Below are 5,955 nucleotides of genomic sequence, written 5' to 3'. Positions count from 1 at the left end.
AGAAAACGGGCTGGGATGCAATTTGGTTTATAGCGTTGGCAAAAGCATATCCTGAAATATTTTTGAGGACTGAGTTTAAGAAGTGAATCAAATTTCTTTTGTATAAACTGAATCCAGTTGAAACCATATGCCAAAGATATTAACATGGCACTTCTCTAACTAGAATTTTCTTCAGTGGCAAAATGTTTAGCAGTAAGTAATACTCATGAATATAGACATAAAAACCCTCAAATACTAGAAAATTGAGTCCAGCAATGTATAAGAAGAATTATACACCATGACAAAGTATGATTTATCTCAGGAATGCAAGGCTGGTTAAATATCAGAAAACCAATTAATGCATAACCGTATCAATAGATTAAAGGAAAAAACTGCATTATTGCCTAAATAGATGCAGAGAAAGTATTTGACAAAATTCAACACCCATTCATAATAATAAAAAATAAAATAAAATAAAATAGGAGTAGAAGGAAACTACCATAACCTGACAAAGGATACTATTAAGAAAACCATAACTAATACCATGTTTAATGGTAAAAGACTGTTTTACCATTTAAATAAGGAGGTTCACTCACATAAATTCTTCTTCTTTTTTTCTTTGTTTTTAAATGAACTTTAGATCATATAAATGATGCATTGAAAATATAGGGAACTCCCATATACCCTCCCCCCACACACACACACTTTTCACCATCAACAACATCTTTCATTAGTGTGGTACATGTGTTAAAATTGATGAATACATATTGAAACATTGCTACTCATCATGGGCTATAATTTATTTTATGTTTTACACTTTGCATCACACGATTTTACTGGTTTTAGCAAAATGCATAATGGTTTGTACCTGTCATTGCAATATCATGCAGAACAATTCAATATTCCCCAAAGTGTCCCATGTTACAATAATTCTTCCCTCTCCCTTCCCTTAGAACTTCTGGTGGTCACTGTCTTTATATCAGTGTTGCAAGTTCTTCCATTATTAGAATGTCTACTTTAGTCCATAGTTGCATTCCCCTGTTATGTTTGTTCATTCCTCTATCTTGAGGAAAGCTTCTGATTGAGAGGGGGCTTAGAACCCATGGGGCAGATAGATGGGATCTTTTTGCTTGCAGTTGTAGATACTGTCTGTTTCTCATCATCCTTTTGTTAGTTGCCCTGGGTAAGTTTGATGAACTATTGAAAGTTGTACAGGAGGTTCTAGCCAGGGCAATTAGGCAAGAAAATGAAATGAAAGGCATCCACTTTAAAAAGAAAGAAGTGAAATTATATTTTCAGATGACATGATCTTGTATATGTAATCAAAAATCTAAGGAATGCAGTGAAAATTATTATAATGATTAGATGAGTTCAGCAACATTGCAGGATACAAGACTAACATACAAAAACCAATTTTTATAGACTAGCAGTGAGCTAACTGAACATGAAATTAAGAAAACAGTAGAATAACATACTTATAAGTAAACAAAAAAGTGCAAAATGTATACTCTGAATCCTGTAAAACATTGAGGAAGGAAATTAAAGAAGTCGTAAATAAATAGAAATTCCATGTTCATGGATCAAAATACTTAATATTGTCAAGATGGCAATGCTCCCCAAATTGATCACAGGTTCAATGCAATCTCTCTCAAAATTTCATCTGATGTGTCTACAGAAATTAAGAAGCTATTTCTAAAATTTATATGGTAATGCAAGAGAAAGAAAAGCCAAAACCATCTTGTAAAATAAGATCAAATTTGGAGGACTCATACTTTCTGACTTCAAAACTTATTATAAAGTCACAATAATCAAGGCAATGTGCTCCTGGCTTAAGTATACACCTACAGATTGGTGAAATGGGATTCTACTATAGAACTATTGTGATTCTAGCAATGGAAGAAAGTGTATATTTGATGTGGAGACAGTTGCCATGGTAATTGCTGAGGGCAGGGAAAGGGAAGAAGATATATGATATGAGGGCATTTTGGGGACTTGGAGTTGTCCTAAATTATATTGCAGGGACAGATGCTGGACATTATATGTCCTGCCATAATCCACTGAATGTACTGGGGGAGACTATAAACTACAATGTAGACTATAATCCATGTAGTGCAGCAGGGTTCCAAAATGTATTCACCAAATGCGATGAATGTGCCACAATGATGAAAGAAGTTGTTGATGTGGGAGGAGTGGGGTGGGGTGGGGTGTGGGGTGCATGGGAACCTCATATATTTTTTAATGTAACATTTTTTTGTGATTTATGTGTCTTTAAAAAAAGGCAATTAAATAAAAGAAAAAAATTACATTTATGGTCAGCTGATTTTTCAGCAAGAGTGCTAAGACAATTCAGTGGACAAAAAAAAATTATGCTTTTCAACATATGATGCTGTGATAATTAAATATCAGCACATAAAAGAATAATGGTTACCTGCATCTCATACCACCTACAAAAATTAATTTATAATGGATTAAAGACCTAAATGAAAGAGCTAACAGTATAAATCATTAAAGAAAACATAGATGTAAATCTTTATGATTTATGTTAGGCAATTGTCTCTTAGATATTACCAAAAGCACAAACAACAAAAGAAAACTTAGATGAATGAAATCAACAAAATTAAAAATTAATTAATATTTTGTACTTGAAAGCACACCATCCAAAAAGTGAATAGATAACCCACAGAATAGAAGGTTTTTTTTTTTAAATGGTATATAAGATTAGAGGTTTGTGTTTAGAATATATAAAAAACTATTATAAATAAAAAATAAAAAGATAACATAAAAAATGCACATAGGATTTTAATACACATTTCCCCAAAGAAAATACACAAATGGCCAAAAAGCATATGTAAAGACACACAACATCACTAGCCATGAAGGATATACAAATCAAAACCAAGTAGTTATATCCAATAGGATGGCTATTATACAAAATCGAAATAATAATGTTTGGGTGACAATGTAGAGAAATTGGAAGTGCACTGCTGGAAGAATATAAAGTGATGCAGCTGCTTTGGAAAGCAGTTTGACAGTTCTTCAAATCATTAAACATAGAATTACCATGTGATCAACAATTCTCCTTAGAAAAATACCCAAGAGTAATGAAAGCACTTTTTTTTGGGTGGGGGGGTAGTATATGGATACTTTTTTTTTTTTTTTAAAGTTAATAGATTACATTTCTAAACAGAAAACTCTAACAGAGTTAAGAATTAACAAATAATCTTGATTATAAAATCATTATATAGATGTCTTTATATTATAAAATAGCAAAATGTTAATATCTGAAATTGCTGAAACTGCCTGGATGTAGCCTAGACCTGCTATTGTGTTGGTCACCCTAAACAGGTCTCATCCCTGTTTATGGTTGTTCTAGACTTAGCCTCACCCTTGTGTATGCTTACTGTTGTGATGGTAACTCTGGACTGGCCTTATTCTTGTTTATGGTTATACCAAAACTAGGCTCACCCTTGCATGTGCTTAATATTGTGATGGTAACTACTCCAATCTCCTGTTTAATATCCATATGGAAAAACTTGAGACAGACCACTACTCTGTTTCAGAAACTTTATCTCCACTAATAATTGCAATATTGTGATTCACCCTGGTTTCATGACCACCCCCATCTTGTTCAGTCCCTTCAATACTTATTAATGAAGAAATCTGTGTCAACTCCATCCCAGTTACTCAATAGAATCCCAGTGTTGTAAAATATTAGATTTTCTGCATATTCAGAAGGCAGTCTTATGCCATTAAGCCATTGTTCTCCTTTGCTTGCACAACCAAATAAGCTCTTTCTCTCTTTGAAACCCATGTGTCTCAGGAATTGACTTTTAATGTGCATGGAGGGGAATGAACCTGCTTTTGTTCAGTATCCCCTGGACATGAGTGTTCATAGTATTTATTCTTAATAGCCAAAATTGGAAGCAGCTCAAATGTACTCAACTGATGAATGAATAAATAAAATGTGGTAAATCCATAGAAAGGAATTTGGCAATAAAAATATATTGAGTACAGGAGGAATTGTGGGAAGGTGTTGGCAGATTATATAGGCAGAGCTCAACTCTCTCTCAAAAACAATTTGCAAAGACCCAAAAGCTGGCTGAGGTACCTGCTTTGGAGGTCAGCAGACAAGGCCAGTGCTTCACAATTCCCAGGAGGGTGAAGGACAGAGAGACAAAGAATCTGAAACCACAAATGTGAGCTACCAAACCCCCACCAAGGCCAGGAAAGGCTCCTCTCCCCCACCCCAATATATTAAGTTGGGGTAAATCCATGGCTCACTGCAGCTGACTGTCACCCATTACAAGGGAAAAGAGAGGGGGAGTCAAGGGGCTTTTCTTCAGTGATTCAGCTAGCAGAGCCTGCTTTGAATCTTGGCTCTGACCAGATGAAAATACAGGAAAATGGAGAGACACTGCCACAGAAAGGTGCACTAACAAGCACCATCTGTTGGCCAGTCTAGAAATTGCATGAAGAAAAAATTGCTGTTGGTACTTGTCCTCTAACCCCTGGGAGAAAATCTGTGCCACATTAGTAAGACCCTGGTATGATTTTGATAACTTAAGCTGGGAAATTTTAGAGACTTAGAAGAAGTTGAACCAAATATCAAAGAAAAGCAGTGAAGAAAAAAAAAACAATAGGCAAGAGAGAGAAATATGCCATTAGAATAAATTCACTAAAATATTCAGATGCCTACACTGATCCTATTGAACATTGTAATAGAAGTACTGGCTTGAGCATTGAGGCAAGAAAAAGATATAAAAGGCATTCAAATTGGAAAGGAAGAAGTCAAAATTTCACTATTTGCAGATGACATAATCCTATACATAGGAAGTCCTGAGAAATCTACAACAAAGCTTCTAGAACTTATAAATGAATTCAGTAAAGTTGCAGGGTACAAAAATCAGTAGCATTTCTGTACACCAATAATGAGCAACCTAGGGAGGAAATCAAGAAAAAAAATACCATTTACAATAGTAACTAAAAAAATCAAATATCTAGGAATAAATTTAACTAAATGTGTAAGTGACTTTTAAACAGAAAACTACACAACACTTAAGGGAAATCAAAGACTTAAATAAATGGAAGAATATTCCCTGTTCATGGATAGGAAGACTAATTATCATTAAGATGTCTATCCTACCCAATCCCAATAAAAATCAACACATCATTTTTTACTGAATTGGAAAAACTAACTATGAAATTTATTTGGAAGGGCAAGAGGACCCGAATACCCAAAGACATGGAAAAAGAAAAATGAAATTGGAAGAATCACACTACCTGACTTTTAAAAACATACTACAAAGCTACTATGGTTAAAACTGCATGGTATTCCAGCATGGGACATGACACCTAGGGATGAGCCTCCCTGGTACCAAGGGATCACTACCAAATACCAGCTGATGATGCAACTAGAAAATGACCTTGAATTAAAGATTCAATGCGGACCAGCAGAATATCCCTGTCTACATATAATAACAGGACTTTAAAATGCTGTTTGACCTAATGTAAGGGGGAAATGGAAAGGAGAAATGAGTTTATATGGCTATGAGTCTCTAAAAAAGAGTCTGGAGGTTGTCAGAAGGATTGCTCTTATGCACACCTGAGCAGAGTCTCAGAGACAGATAAAGTAGATACAACCCCAGGTATTGGTTCTTTTGAGGGCTAAAGAGACCCACGGGTTCTATGGTCATGGCAGATGGGGTTCACTGTCATGTCAGTTGGCCCTTCTTTGCAGCTAGTGTTTCTGTGTGATGGAATTGGACTCAGATGGGATCTCTTTTCACAAGACTTTCATGCTACTTTACTGGAATTATAGTTGGTGCTGGGGTTTAAGATATATCTAGGGGATTTGAATCTCTGGACTGACAATATGATAGCCACACCCTGAACCTCAACAGACTTCAACTCCTACACTCTGATTTATTGGGCTTACCCCACTCAGCTAACATGGAGTTGAAGAATGTCAACCACCAC

This window comes from Dasypus novemcinctus, chromosome 10 (assembly GCF_030445035.2).
Source record: "Dasypus novemcinctus isolate mDasNov1 chromosome 10, mDasNov1.1.hap2, whole genome shotgun sequence".
In the NCBI taxonomy this organism is placed as follows: domain Eukaryota; kingdom Metazoa; phylum Chordata; class Mammalia; order Cingulata; family Dasypodidae; genus Dasypus; species Dasypus novemcinctus.
Note: the sequence above shows the minus strand (reverse complement) of the source record.